The sequence below is a fragment of the Entelurus aequoreus genome, linkage group LG20 (genome assembly GCF_033978785.1).
Source record: "Entelurus aequoreus isolate RoL-2023_Sb linkage group LG20, RoL_Eaeq_v1.1, whole genome shotgun sequence".
Lineage (NCBI taxonomy): Eukaryota > Metazoa > Chordata > Actinopteri > Syngnathiformes > Syngnathidae > Entelurus > Entelurus aequoreus.
Window position 1 is genome coordinate 49,398,669 of NC_084750.1, and position 19,825 is coordinate 49,418,493.

At 41.0% G+C, this 19,825-nt stretch overlaps 2 protein-coding genes and 19 non-coding genes across 24 annotated transcripts in view; 20 read left to right on the forward strand and 1 right to left on the reverse strand.

Annotated features, from left to right (window-relative positions):
* Positions 1-19,825, reverse strand: part of LOC133636330 (zinc finger protein 25-like) — a 1,044,419-nt gene that overhangs the window by 959,708 nt on the left and 64,886 nt on the right. The gene's annotated exons all lie outside the window — the stretch shown is intronic.
* The window catches only part of LOC133636332 (zinc finger protein 25-like), a 341,291-nt gene that overhangs the window by 187,596 nt on the left and 133,870 nt on the right, over positions 1-19,825 (forward strand). The gene's annotated exons all lie outside the window — the stretch shown is intronic.
* On the forward strand, positions 3,345-3,416 carry trnap-ugg (transfer RNA proline (anticodon UGG)). Its single transcript has one exon. It is a non-coding gene; the product is annotated as a tRNA-Pro (tRNA).
* Positions 3,870-3,941, forward strand: trnap-agg (transfer RNA proline (anticodon AGG)). The gene has a single exon. It is a non-coding gene; the product is annotated as a tRNA-Pro (tRNA).
* trnap-ugg (transfer RNA proline (anticodon UGG)) lies at positions 4,414-4,485 on the forward strand. The gene has a single exon. It is a non-coding gene; the product is annotated as a tRNA-Pro (tRNA).
* Positions 6,038-6,109, forward strand: trnap-ugg (transfer RNA proline (anticodon UGG)). The gene has a single exon. It is a non-coding gene; the product is annotated as a tRNA-Pro (tRNA).
* trnap-agg (transfer RNA proline (anticodon AGG)) lies at positions 6,563-6,634 on the forward strand. The gene has a single exon. It is a non-coding gene; the product is annotated as a tRNA-Pro (tRNA).
* Positions 6,907-6,978, forward strand: trnap-ugg (transfer RNA proline (anticodon UGG)). The gene has a single exon. It is a non-coding gene; the product is annotated as a tRNA-Pro (tRNA).
* trnap-agg (transfer RNA proline (anticodon AGG)) lies at positions 7,207-7,278 on the forward strand. The gene has a single exon. It is a non-coding gene; the product is annotated as a tRNA-Pro (tRNA).
* On the forward strand, positions 7,732-7,803 carry trnap-agg (transfer RNA proline (anticodon AGG)). The gene has a single exon. It is a non-coding gene; the product is annotated as a tRNA-Pro (tRNA).
* On the forward strand, positions 8,076-8,147 carry trnap-ugg (transfer RNA proline (anticodon UGG)). The gene has a single exon. It is a non-coding gene; the product is annotated as a tRNA-Pro (tRNA).
* On the forward strand, positions 8,421-8,492 carry trnap-ugg (transfer RNA proline (anticodon UGG)). The gene has a single exon. It is a non-coding gene; the product is annotated as a tRNA-Pro (tRNA).
* trnap-agg (transfer RNA proline (anticodon AGG)) lies at positions 8,946-9,017 on the forward strand. Its single transcript has one exon. It is a non-coding gene; the product is annotated as a tRNA-Pro (tRNA).
* On the forward strand, positions 9,490-9,561 carry trnap-ugg (transfer RNA proline (anticodon UGG)). The gene has a single exon. It is a non-coding gene; the product is annotated as a tRNA-Pro (tRNA).
* trnap-agg (transfer RNA proline (anticodon AGG)) lies at positions 9,835-9,906 on the forward strand. Its single transcript has one exon. It is a non-coding gene; the product is annotated as a tRNA-Pro (tRNA).
* Positions 10,180-10,251, forward strand: trnap-agg (transfer RNA proline (anticodon AGG)). Its single transcript has one exon. It is a non-coding gene; the product is annotated as a tRNA-Pro (tRNA).
* Positions 11,574-11,645, forward strand: trnap-ugg (transfer RNA proline (anticodon UGG)). The gene has a single exon. It is a non-coding gene; the product is annotated as a tRNA-Pro (tRNA).
* Positions 12,099-12,170, forward strand: trnap-agg (transfer RNA proline (anticodon AGG)). The gene has a single exon. It is a non-coding gene; the product is annotated as a tRNA-Pro (tRNA).
* Positions 12,443-12,514, forward strand: trnap-agg (transfer RNA proline (anticodon AGG)). Its single transcript has one exon. It is a non-coding gene; the product is annotated as a tRNA-Pro (tRNA).
* On the forward strand, positions 12,967-13,038 carry trnap-agg (transfer RNA proline (anticodon AGG)). Its single transcript has one exon. It is a non-coding gene; the product is annotated as a tRNA-Pro (tRNA).
* Positions 13,653-13,724, forward strand: trnap-agg (transfer RNA proline (anticodon AGG)). Its single transcript has one exon. It is a non-coding gene; the product is annotated as a tRNA-Pro (tRNA).

Sequence of the window (19,825 nt, forward strand, 5' to 3'; positions counted from 1 at the left end):
GAATTACTGCCGGGTCAAACTCGTTTCTCAAAATAATTAACGCATGCTTGGCCTTATCGCCGGTTTATTATTGAAGCTGGATCAAATTCGTTTCGCAAAATATTAATTTTATTATCGCATGTCTATAATTTTCGCCGGGTCAAACTCGTTTCGCAAAATATTTAGCATATGGCTAGAACTTCCACCGGGTCAAATTCGTTACGTCACGAGTGACGCATCTGTCCTCCTTTTCAAAATGGAGGAAGCTGATTTCAGTAGTTTACAATCGCACAAAGGAAAAAAGATAAAGAGCTTTTCAGTAGGATTTAAGGTTCAAGCTATTGAATACCGGTACAGTATGCTAAAGAGAACAATAAGCAGCTATGTTTTATTAATATACCGTAGCTGCGTGTGTGAAATACTGTATAAGTCATTAAATGACTCCCGCCTCCTGGTGGTAGAGGGCGCTGCCGCGCTAGTGATCCTTCTTGCGACTTCCTATACTGCAGAAGAAGTGAACACACGCAGCAAGAGATTTATTTTTTCCCTCTGCCTGAACTTTTACCATGGAGGATTACATACCGGTATCTAAAATAAAACAGTTTTCTAAACTGGACTTTCAATGGAAGCAGGAGGTAATAATTAAAGGAATATCTCCATCGAAACAGAGACTTTTAAAACTGAAGAAAGAAAATAAGGAAGACTTCTATAAACAAGTTATCGATGCTTTTGGTCAGAAGGAGGTGCAAATGGACTCCATTTATAAGTACAGGTAAGACCATAATAACGTTTTTTTTAATTAAATGTGCTTTTCATGATGGTATGCTTACATCACACTCAAAGCGCACGCCTAAATTTTATGGATTCCTTTTGGTAAACGCCGGAGTGAGAAGAGGTTTTAAAATAATTACCGCATGCACGGCCATCCCGCCGGTTTCCGGTAAACGCAGGTGTGACAGGAGGTTTTAAATTAATTAACGCCCCTGCGGCTATTCAAGGAAATACGGTATATATATATATATATTTATCCATCCATCCATCCATCTTCTTCCGCTTATCCGAGGTCGGGTCGCGGGGGCAGCAGCCTAAGCAGGGAAGCCCAGACTTCCCTCTCCCCAGCCACTTCGTCCAGCTCCTCCCGGGGGATCCCGAGGCGTTCCCAGGCCAGCCGGGAGACATAGTCTTCCCAACGTGTCCTGGGTCTTCCCCGTGGCCTCCTACCGGTCGGACGTGCCCTAAACACCTCCCTAGGGAGGCGTTCGGGTGGCATCCTGACCAGATGCCCGAACCACCTCATCTGGCTCCTCTCGATGTGGAGGAGCAGCGGCTTTACTTTGAGTTCCCCCCGGATGGCAGAGCTTCTCACCCTATCTCTAAGGGAGAGACCCGCCACCCGGCGGAGGAAACTCATTTCGGCCGCTTGTACCCGTGATCTTGTCCTTTCGGTCATAACCCAAAGTTCATGACCATAGGTGAGGATGGGAACGTAGATCGACCGGTAAATTGAGAGCTTTGCTTTCCGGCTCAGCTCCTTCTTCACCACAACGGATCGATACAGCGTCCGCATTATTGAAGACGTGGCACCGATCCACCTGTCGATCTCACGATCCACTCTTCCCTCACTCGTGAACAAGACTCCGAGGTACTTGAACTCCTCCACTTGGGGCAGGGTCTCCTCCGCAACCCGGAGATGGCACTCCACCCTTTTCCGGGCAAGAACCATGGATTCGGACTTGGAGGGGCTGATCCTCATTCCAGTCGCTTCACACTCAGCTGCAAACCGATCCAGTGAGAGCTGAAGATCCTGGCCAGATGAAGCCATCAGGACCACATCATCTGCAAAAAGCAGAGACCTAATCCTGCAGCCACCAAACCAGATCCCCTAAACGCCTTGACTGCGCCTAGAAATTCTGTCCATAAAAGTTATGAACAGAATCGCTGACAAAGGGCAGCCTTGGTTGAGTCCAACCGTCACTGGAAACGTGTCCGACTTACTGCCGGCAATGCGGACTAAGCTCTGACACTGATCATACAGGGAGCGGACCGCCACAATCAGACAGTCCGATACCCCATACTTTCGGAGCACTACCCACAGGACTTCCCGAGGGACACGGTCGAATGCCTTCTCCAAGTCCACAAAACACATGTAGACTGGTTGGGCAAACTCCCATGCACCCTCAAGGACCCTGCCGAGAGTATAGAGCTGGTCCACAGTTCCACGACCAGGACGAAAACCACACTGTTCCTCCTGAATCCGAGGTTCGACTATCCGGCGTAGCCTCCTCTCCAGTACACCTGAATAGACCTTACCGGGAAGGCTGAGGAGTGTGATCCCACGATAGTTAGAACACACCCTCCGGTTCCCCTTCTTAAAGAGAGGAACCACCACCCCGGTCTGCCAATCCAGAGGTACCGCCCCCGATGTCCACACGATGCTGCAGAGTCTTGTCAACCAAGACAGCCCCACAGCATCCAGAGCATTGAGGAACTCCGGGCGGATCTCATCCAACCCCGGGGCCTTCCCACCGAGGAGCTTTTTAACTACCTCAGCAACCTCAGCCCCAGAAATAGAAGAGCCCACCACAGATTCCCCAGGCACTGCTTCCTCATAGGAAGACGTGTTGGTGGGATTGAGGAGGTATTCGAAGTATTCCCTCCACCGATCCACAACATCCGCAGCCAAGGTCAGCAGAACACCATCCTCACCATACACGGTGTTGATAGTGCACTGCTTCCCCTTCCTGAGGCGGCGGATGGTGGTCCAGAATCGCTTCGAAGCCGTCCGGAAGTCGTTTTCCATGGCTTCCCCGAACTCCTCCCATGTCCGAGTTTTTGCCTCCACGACCGCTGAAGCCGCACACCGCTTGGCCTGTCGGTACCCGTCCGCTGCCTCAGGAGTCCTATGAGCCAAAAGAACCCGATAGGACTCCTTCTTCAGCTTGACGGCATCCCTCACCGCCGGTGTCCACCAGCGGGTTCTAGGATTACCGCCACGACAGGTACCAACTACCTTGCGGCCACAGCTCCAATCAGCCGCCTCGACAATAGAGGCGCGGAACATGGTCCATTCGGACTCATTGTCTAGCACCTCCCTCGTGACATGTTCAAAGTTCTTCTGAAGGTGGGAATTGGAACTCTCTCTGACAGGAGAATGAAAATGTATAAAATCAAATACAGTGGCACCTCAATTTACAAGCTCTAATTGTTTTAGGACAGAACTTGTAACCCTTAGTTCTTTTTTGCAGGAAAATAGCCATACCTTTATATTAGTGGTAAAAGTGCAATATACTAACCCAGTTTCAGAATGATTTTCCTGTTAAAATCTCACAATTCATAAGATTTTTATCTAAAATTATGTTTTTCGGGGCTTGTTGGTCTAGTGGTATGATTCTCGCTTTGGGTGCAAGAGGTCCCGTGTTCAATTCCCGGACAAGCCCTTAACAGTGCCTTTGAACTCATAGCAAAATTTTCCAAAATGCATACAATCAAGGGAATAATGAAACTGTATAAAATCAAATACAGTGATACCTCAATTTTCGAGCTCTAAACGTTTTAGGACAAAGCTTGTAACCCTTAGTTCTTTTTTGCATGAAAATAGCCATACCTTTAAATTAGTGGTAAAAGTGTAATATACTAACCTAGTTGTAGATTGTGTTCCCTATCAACATGTCACATTTATTGAGATACTTGCAAAATCACAAGTCAGAGCTTGTTGGTCTAGTCGTATGATTCTCGCCTGAGGTCTGGGGTTCGATTACTGAAAAAGCTCTTGTTCATTTATGCATGAAAATTGGACTGAATCAAAATTGTTGTTAACAAAAGTGCAGTTACAGGTTGTCGCCCCAGATAAAATATAAACTTTTTTGAGAATTTGGTGACATTTGCCATAGGGCTTGTTGGTCTAGTGGTATGATTCTCGCTTAGGGTGCGAGAGGTCCTGGGTTCAATTCCTGGACAAGCCCTTAACAGTGATTTAAAACTCTTAGCTTAATTTTCCAAACGGCACGCACTCAAGGGATCAATGAAAATGTGTAAAATCAAATACAGTGGTAGTTCAATTTGCAAGCTCTAATTGTTTTAGGACAGAGGATGTAACCCTTAGTTATTTTTTGCAGGAAAATAGCCATACTTTTAAATTAGTGGTAAAAGTGCAATGTACTAACCCAGTTTTAGAATGATTTCCCTGTTAAAATCTCACAATTCGTAAGACTTTTTGTTGAAACATGTTTTTGCGGCGCATGTTGGTCGAGTCGTATTATTTTCGCTTAGGGTGCAAGAGGTCCTAGAGCTTGTAACGCTTGTTCTTTTTTGCAGGAAAATAGCCATACCTTTAAATTAGTGGTAAAAGTGCAATATACTAACCCAGTTTCAGAAGGATTTCCCTGTTAAAATCTCACAATTCATGAGATTTTTATTCAAAATGATAGTTTTCGGGGCTTGTTGGTCTAGTCGTATGATTCTCGCTTTGGGTGCGAGAGGTCCTGGGTTCAATTCCCAGACAAGCCCTTAACAGTGACTTAAAACTCTTAGCTTAATTTTCCAAACTGCACACATTTAAGGGATCCATGAAAATGTATAAAATCAAATACAGTGGTAGCTCAATTTACAAGCTCTAATTGTTTTAGGACAGAGGATGTAACCCTTAGTTCTTTTTTGCAGGAAAATAGCCATACCTTTAAATTAGTGGTAAAAGTGTAATATACTAACCCAGTTTCAGAATGATTTCCCTGTTAAAATCTCACGATTCATGAGATTTTTATCTAAAATTATATTTTTCAGGGCTTGTTGGTCTAGTGCGGGGGTCGGCAACCCGCGGCTCTAGAGCCGCATGCGGCTCTTTAGCGCCGCCCTAGTGGCTCTCTGGAGATTTTTCAAAAATGTATGAAGAATGGAAAAAGATGAGGGGAAAAAAATCTATTTTTTTGTTTTACTATGGTTTCTGTAGGAGGACAAACATGACACAAACCTCCCCAATTGTTATAAATCACACTGTTTATATTAAATATGCTTCACTGATTCGAGTATTTGGCGAGCGCCGTTTTGTCCTACTAATTTTGGCGGTCCTTGAACTCACCGTATAGTTTGTTTCCATGTATAACTTTCTCCGACTTGCTAGGACGTGTTTTATGCCACTTCTTTTTCTGTCTCATTTTGTCCACCAAGCTTTTAACGTCGTGCACAAAGGTGAGTTTTGTTGATGTTATTGACTTGTGTGGAGTGCTAATCAGACATATTTGGTCACTGCATGACTGCAAGCTAATCGATGCTAACATGCTATTTAGGCTAGCGATATGTACAATGATATTGCATCATTATGCCTCATTTGTAGCTATATTTGAGGTCATTTAGTTTCCTTTAAGTCCTCTTAATTAAATGTATATCTCATGACACATGTAAATATAGTGTAACCTATTTTTATGGGCATGCCTCTTAATAGTTTGTTACAATAGCTTTTAATTTTTTGCGGCTCCAGACAGATTTGTTTTTGTATTCTTGGTCCAATATGGCTCTTTCAACATTTTGGGTTGCCGACCCCTGGTCTAGTCGTATGATTCTCGCCTGAGGTCTGGGGTTCAATTACTGAAAAAGCTCTTGTTCATTTATGCATGAAAACTGGACTGAATCAAAATTGTTGTTAATAAAAGTGCAGTTACAGGTTGTTTCCTCAGATAAAATATAAACTTTTTTGAGAATTTGGTAGCTTTTGCCGTAGGGCTTGTTGATCTAGAGTTAGGATTCTCCCTTTGGGTGCGAGAGGTCCCGAGTTCAATTCCCAGACAAGCCCTTAACATTGATTTAAAACTCTTAGCTTAATTTTCCAAACTGCACACACTCAAGAGATCAATGACAATTTATAAAATCAAATACAGTGGTAGCTCAATTTACAAGCTCTAATTGTTTTAGGACAGAGGATGTAACCCTTTGTTCTTTTTTGCATGAAAATGGCCATACCTTTAAATTAGTGGTAAAAGTGCAATATACTAACCCAGTTTCAGAATGATTTTCCTGTTAAAATCTCACAATTCATGAGATTTTTATCTAAAATGATAATTTTTGGGGCTTGTTGGTCTAGTGGTATGATTCTCGCTTTGGGTGCGAGAGGTCCCGGGTTCAATTCCCGGACAAGCCCTTAACAGTGCTTTTGAACTCATAGCTAAATTTTCCAAAATGCACACAATCAAGGGATCAATGAAAATGTATAAAATCAAATACAGTGGTAGCTCAATTTACAAGCTCTAATTGTTTTAGGACAGAGGATGTAACCCTTAGTTTTTTTTTGCATTAAAATAGCCATACCTTTAAATTAGTGGTAAAAGTGTAATATACTAACCTAGTTGTAGATTGTGTTACCTATCAACATGTCACATTTATTGAGATTCTTGCAAAATCACAAGTCAGAGCTTGTTGGTCTAGTCGTATGATTCTCGCCTGAGGTCTGGGGTTCAATTACTGAAAAAGCTCTTGTTCATTTATGCATGCAAATTGGACTGAATCAAAATTGTTGTTAATAAAAGTGCAGTTACAGGTTGTTTCACCAGATAAAATATAAACTTTTTTGAGAATTTGGTGACATTTGCCATAGGGCTTGTTGGTCTAGTGGTATGATTCTCGCTTAGGGTGCGAGAGGTCCTGGGTTCAATTCCCAGACAAGCCCTTAACAGTGATTTAAAACTCTTAGCTTAATTTTCCAAACGACACACACCCAAGGGATCAAAGAAAAATATAAAATCAAATACAGTGGTCGCTCAATTTACGAGCTCTAATTGTTTTAGGACAGAGGATGTAACCCTTAGTTCTTTTTTGCAGGAAAATAGCCATACCTTTAAATTAGTGGTAAAAGTGCAATATACTAACCCAGTTTCAGAAGGATTTCCCTGTTAAAATCTCACAATTCATGAGATTTTTATTTAAAATGATAGTTTTCGGGGCTTGTTGGTCTAGTAGTATGATTCTCGCTTTGGGTGCAAGAGGTCCTGGGTTCAATTCCCAGACAAGCCCTTAACAGTGACTTAAAACTCTTAGCTTAATTTTCCAAACTGCACACATTTAAGGGATCAATGAAAATGTATAAAATCAAATACAGTGGTAGCTCAATTTACAAGCTTTTAGGACAGCCATACCTTTAAATTAGTGGTAAAAGTGCAATATACTAACCCAGTTTCAGAATGATTTCCCTGTTAAAATCTCACGATTCATGAGATTTTTATCTAAAATTATATTTTTCAGGGCTTGTTGGTCTAGTGGTATGATTCTCGCTTAGGGTGCGAGAGGTCCCGGGTTCAATTCCCGGACAAGCCCTTAACAGTGCTCTTGAAGTCATAGCTAAATTTTCCAAAATGCACACAATCAAGGGATCAATGAAAATGTATAAAATCAAATACAGTGGTAGCTCAATTTACAAGCTCTAATTGTTTTAGGACAGAGGATGTAACCCTTAGTTCTTTTTTGCAGGAAAATAGCCATACCTTTAAATTAGTGGTAAAAGTGTAATATACTAACCTAGTTGTAGATTGTGTTCCCTATCAACATGTCACATTTATTGAGATTCTTGCAAAATCACAAGTCAGAGCTTGTTGGTCTAGTCGTATGATTCTCGCCTGAGGTCTGGGGTTCGATTACTGAAAAAGCTCTTGTTCATTTATGCATGAAAACTGGACTGAATCAAAATTGTTGTTAATAAAAGTGCAGTTACAGGTTGTTTCACCAGATAAAATATAAACTTTTTTGAGAATTTGGTGACATTTGCCATAGGGCTTGTTGGTCTAGTGGTATGATTCTCGCTTAGGGTGCGAGAGGTCCTGGGTTCAATTCCCAGACAAGCCCTTAAGAGTGATTTAAAACTCTTAGTTTAATTTTCCAAACGACACACACCCAAGGGATCAAAGTAAAATATAAAATCAAATACAGTGGTAGCTCAATTTACGAGCTCTAATTGTTTTAGGACAGAGGATGTAACCCTTAGTTCTTTTTTGCAGGAAAATAGCCATACCTTTAAATTAGTGGTGAAAGTGCAATATACTAACCCAGTTTCAGAATGATTTCCCTGTTAAAATCTCACGATTCATGAGATTTTTATCTAAAATTATATTTTTCAGGGCTTGTTGGTCTAGTGGTATGATTCTCGCTTTGGGTGCGAGAGGTCCCGGGTTCAATTCCCGGACAAGCCCTTAACAGTGCTCTTGAACTCATAGCTAAATTTTCCAAAATGCACACAATAAAGGGATCAATGAAAATGTATAAAATCAAATACAGTGGTAGCTCAATTTACAAGCTCTAATTGTTTTAGGACAGAGGATGTAACCCTTAGTTCTTTTTTGCAGGAAAATAGCCATACCTTTAAATTAGTGGTAAAAGTGCAATATACTAACCCAGTTTCAGAAGGATTTCCCTGTTAAAATCTCACAATTCATGAGATTTTTATCTAAAATGATAATTTTTGGGGCTTGTTGGTCTAGTGGTATGATTCTCGCTTTGGGTGCGAGAGGTCCCGGGTTCAATTCCCGGACAAGCCCTTAACAGTGCTTTTGAACTCATAGCTACATTTTCCAAAATGCACACAATCAAGGGATCAATGAAAATGTATAAAATCAAATACAGTGGTAGCTCAATTTTCTAGCTCTAATTGTTTTAGGACAGAGGATGTAACCCTTAGTTCTTTTTTGCATGAAAATAGCCATACCTTTAAATTAGTGGTAAAAGTGTAATATACTAACCTAGTTGTAGATTGTGTTCCCTATCAACATGTCACATTTATTGAGATTCTTGCAAAATCACAAGTCAGAGCTTGTTGGTCTAGTCGTATGATTCTCGCCTGAGGTCTGGGGTTCAATTACTGAAAAAGCTCTTGTTCATTTATGCATGAAAATTGGACTGAATCAAAATTGTTGTTAATAAAAGTGCAGTTACAGGTTGTTTCCCCAGATAAAATATAAACTTTTTAGAGAATTTGGTGATATTTGCCATAGGGCTTGTTGGTCTAGTGGTATGATTCTCGCTTAGGGTGCGAGAGGTCCTGGGTTCAATTCCCAGACAAGCCCTTAACAGTGATTTAAAACTCTTAGCTTAATTTTCCAAACGGCACGCACTCAAGGGATCAATGAAAATGTATAAAATCAAATACAGTGATAGTTCAATTTGCAAGCTCTAATTGTTTTAGGACAGAGGATGTAACCCTTAGTTATTTTTTGCAGGAAAATAGCCATACCTTTAAATTAGTGGTAAAAGTGCAATATACTAACCCAGTTTCAGAATGATTTTCCTGTTAAAATCTCACAATTCGTAAGACTTTTTGTTGAAACATGTTTTTGCGGCGCATGTTGGTCGAGTCGTATTATTTTCGCTTAGGGTGCAAGAGGTCCTAGAGCTTGTAACGCTTGTTCTTTTTTGCAGGAAAATAGCCATACCTTTAAATTAGTGGTAAAAGTGCAATATACTAACCCAGTTTCAGAAGGATTTCCCTGTTAAAATCTCACAATTCATGAGATTTTTATTTAAAATGATAGTTTTCGGGGCTTGTTGGTCTAGTGGTATGATTCTCGCTTTGGGTGCGAGAGGTCCTGGGTTCAATTCCCAGACAAGCCCTTAACAGTGACTTAAAACTCTTAGCTTAATTTTCCAAACTGCACACATTTAAGGGATCCATGAAAATGTATAAAATCAAATACAGTGGTAGCTCAATTTACAAGCTCTAATTGTTTTAGGACAGAGGATGTAACCCTTAGTTCTTTTTTGCAGGAAAATAGCCATACCTTTAAATTAGTGGTAAAAGTGTAATATACTAACCCAGTTTCAGAATGATTTCCCTGTTAAAATCTCACGATTCATGAGATTTTTATCTAAAATTATATTTTTCAGGGCTTGTTGGTCTAGTGGTATGATTCTCGCTTAGGGTGCGAGAGGTCCCGGGTTCAATTCCCGGACAAGCCCTTAACAGTGCTTTTGAACTCATAGCTAAATTTTCCAAAATGCACACAATCAAGGGATCAATGAAAATGTATAAAATCAAATACAGTGGTAGCTCAATTTACAAGCTCTAATTGCTTTAGGACAGAGGATGTAACCCTTAGTTCTTTTTTGCAGGAAAATAGCCATACCTTTAAATTAGTGGTAAAAGTGTAATATACTAACCCAGTTTCAGAATGATTTCCCTGTTAAAATCTCACGATTCATGAGATTTTTATCTAAAATTATATTTTTCAGGGCTTGTTGGTCTAGTGGTATGATTCTCGCTTAGGGTGCGAGAGGTCCCGGGTTCAATTCCCGGACAAGCCCTTAACAGTGATTTTGAACTCATAGCTAAATTTTCCAAAATGCACACAATCAAGGGATCAATGAAAATGTATAAAATCAAATACAGTGGTAGCTCAATTTACAAGCTCTAATTGTTTTAGGACAGAGGATGTAACCCTTAGTTCTTTTTTGCAGGAAAATAGCCATACCTTTAAATTAGTGGTAAAAGTGCAATATACTAACCTAGTTGTAGATTGTGTTCCCTATCAACATGTCACATTTATTGAGATTCTTGCAAAATCACAAGTCAGAGCTTGTTGGTCTAGTCGTATGATTCTCGCCTGAGGTCTGGGGTTCAATTACTGAAAAAGCTCTTGTTCATTTATGCATGCAAATTGGACTGAATCAAAATTGTTGTTAATAAAAGTGCAGTTACAGGTTGTCGCCCCAGATAAAATATAAACTTTTTTGAGAATTTGGTGACATTTGCCATAGGGCTTGTTGGTCTAGTGGTATGATTCTCGCTTAGGGTGCGAGAGGTCCTGGGTTCAATTCCCGGACAATCCCTTAACAGTGGTTTAAAACTCTTAGCTTAATTTTCCAAACGACACACACCCAAGGGATCAAAGAAAAATATAAAATCAAATACAGTGGTAGCTCACTTTACGAGCTCTAATTGCTTTAGGACAGAGGATGTAACCCTTAGTTCTTTTTTGCAGGAAAATAGCCATACCTTTAAATTAGTGGTAAAAGTGTAATATACTAACCTAGTTGTAGATTGTGTTCCCTATCAACATGTCACATTTATTGAGATTCTTGCAAAATCACAAGTCAGAGCTTGTTGGTCTAGTCGTATGATTCTCGCCTGAGGTCTGGGGTTCAATTACTGAAAAAGCTCTTGTTCATTTATGCATGAAAACTGGACTGAATCAAAATTGTTGTTAATAAAAGTGCAGTTACAGGTTGTTTCCTCAGATAAAATATAAACTTTTTTGAGAATTTGGTAGCTTTTGCCATAGGGCTTGTTGATCTAGAGTTAGGATTCTCCCTTTGGGTGCGAGAGGTCCCGAGTTCAATTCCCAGACAAGCCCTTAACAGTGATTTAAAACTCTTAGCTTAATTTTCCAAACTGCACACACTCAAGGGATCAATGACAATTTATAAAATCAAATACAGTGGTAGCTCAATTTACAAGCTCTAATTGTTTTAGGACAGAGGATGTAACCCTTTGTTCTTTTTTGCATGAAAATGGCCATACCTTTAAATTAGTGGTAAAAGTGCAATATACTAACCCAGTTTCAGAATGATTTTCCTGTTAAAATCTCACAATTCATGAGATTTTTATCTAAAATGATCATTTTTGGGGCTTGTTGGTCTAGTGGTATGATTCTCGCTTTGGGTGCGAGAGGTCCCGGGTTCAATTCCCGGACAAGCCCTTAACAGTGCTTTTGAACTCATAGCTAAATTTTCCAAAATGCACACAATCAAGGGATCAATGAAAATGTATAAAATCAAATACAATGGTAGCTCAATTTTCTAGCTCTAATTGTTTTAGGACAGAGGATGTAACCCTTAGTTCTTTTTTGCATGAAAATAGCCATACCTTTAAATTAGTGGTAAAAGTGTAATATACTAACCTAGTTGTAGATTGTGTTCCCTATCAACATGTCACATTTATTGAGATTCTTGCAAAATCACAAGTCAGAGCTTGTTGGTCTAGTCGTATGATTCTCGCCTGAGGTCTGGGGTTCAATTACTGAAAACGCTCTTGTTCATTTATGCATGAAAATTGGACTGAATCAAAATTGTTGTTAATAAAAGTGCAGTTACAGGTTGTCTCCCCAGATAAAATATAAACTTTTTTGAGAATTTGGTGACATTTGCCATAGGGCTTGTTGGTCTAGTGGTATGATTTTCGCTTAGGGTGCGAGAGGTCCTGGGTTCAATTCCCAGACAAGCCCTTAACAGTGATTTAAAACTCTTAGCTTAATTTTCCAAACGACACACACCCAAGGGATCAAAGAAAAATATAAAATCAAATACAGTGGTAGCTCAATTTACGAGCTCTAATTGCTTTAGGACAGAGGATGTAACCCTTAGTTCTTTTTTGCAGGAAAATAGCCATACCTTTAAATTAGTGGTAAAAGTGTAATATACTAACCCAGTTTCAGAATGATTTCCCTGTTAAAATCTCACGATTCATGAGATTTTTATCTAAAATTATATTTTTCAGGGCTTGTTGGTCTAGTGGTATGATTCTCGCTTAGGGTGCGAGAGGTCCCGGGTTCAATTCCCAGACAAGCCCTTAACAGTGATTTAAAACTCTTAGCTTAATTTTCCAAACGGCACACAATCAAGGGATCAATGAAAAATATAAAATCAAATACAGTGGTAGCTCAATTTACGAGCTCTAATTGCTTTAGGACAGAGGATGTAACCCTTAGTTCTTTTTTGCAGGAAAATAGCCATACCTTTAAATTAGTGGTAAAAGTGTAATATACTAACCTAGTTGTAGATTGTGTTCCCTATCAACATGTCACATTTATTGAGATTCTTGCAAAATCACAAGTCAGAGCTTGTTGGTCTAGTCGTATGATTCTCGCCTGAGGTCTGGGGTTCAATTACTGAAAAAGCTCTTGTTCATTTATGCATGAAAATTGGACTGAATCAAAATTGTTGTTAATAAAAGTGCAGTTACAGGTTGTTTCACCAGATAAAATATAAACTTTTTTGAGAATTTGGTGACATTTGCCATAGGGCTTGTTGGTCTAGTGGTATGATTCTCGCTTAGGGTGCGAGAGGTCCTGGGTTCAATTCCCAGACAAGCCCTTAACAGTGATTTAAAACTCTTAGCTTAATTTTCCAAACGACACACACCCAAGGGATCAAAGAAAAATATAAAATCAAATACAGTGGTAGTTCAATTTACGAGCTCTAATTGTTTTAGGACAGAGGATGTAACCCTTAGTTCTTTTTTGCAGGAAAATAGCCATACCTTTAAATTAGTGGTAAAAGTGTAATATACTAACCCAGTTTCAGAATGATTTCCCTGTTAAAATCTCACAATTCATGAGATTTTTTGTTGAACAAATTTTTTGTGGGTCTTAGTGGTCTAGTGGTATGATTCTTGCTTAGGGTGCGAGAGGTCCCGGGTTCAATTCCCAGATAAGCTTAACGGTGCTTTTGAACTCATAGCTCAATTTTCTAAAATGCACACACTCAAGGGATCAATGAAAATGTATAAAATCAAATACAGTGGGACCTCAATTTATGAGCTCTAATTTTTTACGAAAGAGCTTGTAACCCTTAGTTCTTTTTTGCAGGAAAATGGCCATACCTTTAAATTAGTGGTAACAGTGCAATATACTAACCCAGTTTCAGGATGAATTCCCTGTTAAAATCTCACAATTCATGAGAATTTTTGAGGAAACTTGATTTTTTGGGGCTTGTTGGTCTAGTGGTATGATTCTCGCTTAGGGTGCGAGAGGTCCCGGGTTCAATTCCCGGACAAGCCCTTAACAGTGCTTTTGAACCCTCAGCTCCATTTTCCAAACTGCACACACTCAAGGGATCGATGAAAATAATTTTTAAAAATGCAGTGATACCTCAATTTTGGAGCTCTAATTGTTTTAGGACAGAGGATGTAACACTTAGTTCTTTTTTGCATGAAAATAGCCATACCTTTTAAATTAGTGGTAAAAGTGTAATCTACTAACCTAGTTTTAGATTGTGTTCCCTATCAACATGTCACATTTATTGAGATTCTTGCAAAATCACAAGTCAGAGCTTGTTGGTCTAGTCCAGGGGTCGGCAACCTTTACCACTCAAAGAGCCATTTTGACCCGTTTCATAAATGAAAGAAAACAATGGGAGCCACAAAACTCTTTTGAAATGTAAAATGAAATAACACTGCATACAAAGTTTTGTTTTGCTTTGTGCTATGTATAAACAAACTATTATGGGTTACATTTATGAAATCAATGAACGACTGCAGAGAAAATGAAATAACATTTCTGCATGCAACAAAACGTTTTTAACTCCGTAAAAGACGTCGGGTTGAAGGTTAAGTAAAATACTTCATGTCTATTTAAGTCCTCCTTGTAGAAAAGAAAAAACAAAACATCGAACTTAAATGATCCACTGGCAGAGAAGCAAAAATGCCGTCCTCTCTCTCTGTGCCGTCATCCTTTTACTGGCGCCCTGCAGTCAGCTGCCAACCTGAATAATAACATGTCTATTTCACTGAACAATTCAAACATGTGAATATATGCAAAATGATAGGAAATTAAAATATTGATCATACTTGGTCAATGAGATTTCAGTGTCTCCAGTATGACGTCACCTTTATCTTCACACTGGATTGTAAGTTGAAGTTGAAGTAGCAATGATTGTCACACACACACCAGGTGGCTCTCATCTGTGAGGCGTGTTTGGAATAAAGTTCACACCTGCTCACATACATATGTGGATCCAAACATCGACAGGACTCCAAGTGCATACTTTTTCATGTTCACATAAAAGTCGGGGAGAGCGTTCCAAGTTTTGAACACAAGTTTGTCTGGTTTGGGGAGGTTTTCAATATCACACCATTTGTGACTCTGAGCAAGAACGACCTTCTGGCATGAAGGTCCGCTGTTAATTTGGACAGCCACATGTCTTTGTCAGCCAGTTCCATCTCAAGATCAGGTGGACTCACACCTGGAAATGCTGTCATATTCAACTGTTAACTTGGACAGCCACATGTCTTTATCATCCAGTTCCATCTCAACATCAGGTGGACTCACACCTGGAAATGCTGTCATATTCAACTGTTAACTTGGACAGCCACATGTCTTTGTCAGCCAGTTCCATCTCAAGATCAGGTGGACTCACACCTGGAAATGCTGTCATATTCAACTGTTAACTTGGACAGCCAAATGTCTTTATCATCCAGTTCCATCTCAACATCAGGTGGACTCACACCTGGAAATGCTGTCATATTCAACTGTTAACTTGGACAGCCACATGTCTTTGTCAGCCAGTTCCATCTCAAGATCAGGTGGACTCACACCTGGAAATGCTGTCATATTCAACTGTTAACTTGGACAGCCACATGTCTTTGTCAGCCAGTTCCATCTCAAGATCAGGTGGACTCACACCTGGAAATGCTGTCATATTCAACTGTTAACTTGGACAGCCACATGTCTTTGTCAGCCAGTTCCATCTCAAGATCAGGTGGACTCACACCTGGAAATGCTGTCATATTCAACTGTTAACTTGGACAGCCACATGTCTTTGTCAGCCAGTTCCATCTCAAGATCAGTTGGACTCACACCTGGAAATGCTGTCATATTCAACTGTTAACTTGGACAGCCACATGTCTTTGTCAGCCAGTTCCATCTCAAGATCAGGTGGACTCACACCTGGAAATGCTGTCATATTCAACTGTTAACTTGGACAGACACATGTCTTTGTCAGCCAGTTCCATCTCAAGATCAGGTGGACTCACACCTGGAAATGCTGTCATATTCAACTGTTAATTTGGACAGCCACATGTCTTTGTCAGCCAGTTCCATCTCAAGATCAGGTGGACTCACACCTGGAAATGCTGTCATATTCAACTGTTAACTTGGACAGCCACATGTCTTTGTCAGCCAGTTCCATCTCAACATCAGGTGGACTCACACCTGGAAATGCTGTCATATTCAACTGTTAATTTGGACAGCCAAATGTCTTTGTCAGCCAGTTCCATCTCAAGATCAGGTGGACTCACACCTGGAAATGCTGTCATATTCAACTGTTAACTTGGACAGCCAAATGTCTTTGTCAGCCAGTTCCATCTCAAGATCAGGTGGACTCACACCTGGAAATGCTGTCATATTCAACTGTTAACTTGGACAGCCAAATGTCTTTGTCAGCCAGTTCCATCTCAACATCAGGTGGACTCACACCTGGAAATGCTGTCATATTCAACTGTTAACTTGGACAGCCACATGTCTTTGTCAGCCAGTTCCATCTCAACATCAGGTGGACTCACACCTGGAAATGCTGTCATATTCAACTGTTAACTTGGACAGCCAAATGTCTTTGTCAGCCAGTTCCATCTCAACATCAGGTGGACTCACACCTGGAAATGCTGTCATATTCAACTGTTAACTTGGACAGCCAAATGTCTTTGTCAGCCAGTTCCATCTCAAGATCAGGTGGACTCACACCTGGAAATGCTGTCATATTCAACTGTTAACTTGGACAGCCACATGTCTTTGTCAGCCAGTTCCATCTCAAGATCAGGTGGACTCACACCTGGAAATGCTGTCATATTCAACTGTTAACTTGGACAGCCACATGTCTTTGTCAGCCAGTTCCATCTCAAGATCAGGTGGACTCACACCTGGAAATGCTGTCATATTCAACTGTTAACTTGGACAGCCACATGTCTTTGTCAGCCAGTTCCATCTCAAGATCAGGTGGACTCACACCTGGAAATGCTGTCATATTCAACTGTTAACTTGGACAGCCACATGTCTTTGTCAGCCAGTTCCATCTCAAGATCAGGTGGACTCACACCTGGAAATGCTGTCATATTTAACTGTTAACTTGGACAGCCACATGTCTTTGTCAGCCAGTTCCATCTCAACATCAGGTGGACTCACACCTGGAAATGCTGTCATATTCAACTGTTAACTTGGACAGCCAAATGTCTTTGTCAGCCAGTTCCATCTCAAGATCAGGTGGACTCACACCTGGAAATGCTGTCATATTCAACTGTTAATTTGGACAGCCACATGTCTTTGTCAGGCAGTTCCATCTCAAGATCAGGTGGACTCACACCTGGAAATGCTGTCATATTCAACTGTTAACTTGGACAGCCACATGTCTTTGTCAGCCAGTTCCATCTCAACATCAGGTGGACTCACACCTGGAAATGCTGTCATATTCAACTGTTAACTTGGACAGCCACGTGTCTTTGTCAGCCAGTTCCATCTCAAGATCAGGTGGACTCACACCTGGAAATGCTGTCATATTCAACTGTTAACTTGGACAGCCACATGTCTTTGTCAGCCAGTTCCATCTCAAGATCAGGTGGACTCACACCTGGAAATGCTGTCATATTCAACTGTTAACTTGGACAGCCAAATGTCTTTGTCAGCCAGTTCCATCTCAACATCAGGTGGACTCACACCTGGAAATGCTGTCATATTCAACTGTTAACTTGGACAGCCACATGTCTTTGTCAGCCAGTTCCATCTCAACATCAGGTGGACTCACACCTGGAAATGCTGTCATATTCAACTGTTAACTTGGACAGCCAAATGTCTTTGTCAGCCAGTTCCATCTCAACATCAGGTGGACTCACACCTGGAAATGCTGTCATATTCAACTGTTAACTTGGACAGCCAAATGTCTTTGTCAGCCAGTTCCATCTCAAGATCAGGTGGACTCACACCTGGAAATGCTGTCATATTCAACTGTTAACTTGGACAGCCACATGTCTTTGTCAGCCAGTTCCATCTCAACATCAGGTGGACTCACACCTGGAAATGCTGTCATATTCAACTGTTAACTTGGACAGCCACATGTCTTTGTCAGCCAGTTCCATCTCAAGATCAGGTGGACTCACACCTGGAAATGCTGTCATATTCAACTGTTAACTTGGACAGCCACATGTCTTTGTCAGCCAGTTCCATCTCAAGATCAGGTGGACTCACACCTGGAAATGCTGTCATATTCAACTGTTAACTTGGACAGCCACATGTCTTTGTCAGCCAGTTCCATCTCAAGATCAGGTGGACTCACACCTGGAAATGCTGTCATATTCAACTGTTAACTTGGACAGCCACATGTCTTTGTCAGCCAGTTCCATCTCAACATCAGGTGGACTCACACCTGGAAATGCTGTCATATTCAACTGTTAACTTGGACAGCCAAATGTCTTTGTCAGCCAGTTCCATCTCAAGATCAGGTGGACTCACACCTGGAAATGCTGTCATATTCAACTGTTAATTTGGACAGCCACATGTCTTTGTCAGGCAGTTCCATCTCAAGATCAGGTGGACTCACACCTGGAAATGCTGTCATATTCAACTGTTAACTTGGACAGCCACATGTCTTTGTCAGCCAGTTCCATCTCAACATCAGGTGGACTCACACCTGGAAATGCTGTCATATTCAACTGTTAACTTGGACAGCCACGTGTCTTTGTCAGCCAGTTCCATCTCAAGATCAGGTGGACTCACACCTGGAAATGCTGTCATATTCAACTGTTAACTTGGACAGCCACATGTCTTTGTCAGCCAGTTCCATCTCAAGATCAGGTGGACTCACACCTGGAAATGCTGTCATATTCAACTGTTAACTTGGACAGCCACATGTCTTTGTCAGCCAGTTCCATCTCAAGATCAGGTGGACTCACACCTGGAAATGCTGTCATATTCAACTGTTAACTTGGACAGCCACATGTCTTTGTCAGCCAGTTCCATCTCAACATCAGGTGGACTCACACCTGGAAATGCTGTCATATTCAACTGTTAATTTGGACAGCCAAATGTCTTTGTCAGCCAGTTCCATCTCAAGATCAGGTGGACTCACACCTGGAAATGCTGTCATATTCAACTGTTAACTTGGACAGCCAAATGTCTTTGTCAGCCAGTTCCATCTCAAGATCAGGTGGACTCACACCTGGAAATGCTGTCATATTCAACTGTTAACTTGGACAGCCAAATGTCTTTGTCAGCCAGTTCCATCTCAACATCAGGTGGACTCACACCTGGAAATGCTGTCATATTCAACTGTTAACTTGGACAGCCACATTTCTTTGTCAGCCAGTTCCATCTCAACATCAGGTGGACTCACACCTGGAAATGCTGTCATATTCAACTGTTAACTTGGACAGCCAAATGTCTTTGTCAGCCAGTTCCATCTCAACATCAGGTGGACTCACACCTGGAAATGCTGTCATATTCAACTGTTAACTTGGACAGCCAAATGTCTTTGTCAGCCAGTTCCATCTCAACATCAGGTGGACTCACACCTGGAAATGCTGTCATATTCAACTGTTAATTTGGACAGCCAAATGTCTTTGTCAGCCAGTTCCATCTCAAGATCAGGTGGACTCACACCTGGAAATGCTGTCATATTCAACTGTTAACTTGGACAGCCAAATGTCTTTGTCAGCCAGTTCCATCTCAACATCAGGTGGACTCACACCTGGAAATGCTGTCATATTCAACTGTTAACTTGGACAGCCAAATGTCTTTGTCAGCCAGTTCCATCTCAACATCAGGTGGACTCACACCTGGAAATGCTGTCATATTCAACTGTTAACTTGGACAGCCACATGTCTTTGTCAGCCAGTTCCATCTCAAGATCAGGTGGACTCACACCTGGAAATGCTGTCATATTCAACTGTTTACTTGGACAGCCAAATGTCTTTGTCAGCCAGTTCCATCTCAACATCAGGTGGACTCACACCTGGAAATGCTGTCATATTCAACTGTTAACTTGGACAGCCACATGTCTTTGTCAGCCAGTTCCATCTCAACATCAGGTGGACTCACACCTGGAAATGCTGTCATATTCAACTGTTAACTTGGACAGCCAAATGTCTTTGTCAGCCAGTTCCATCTCAACATCAGGT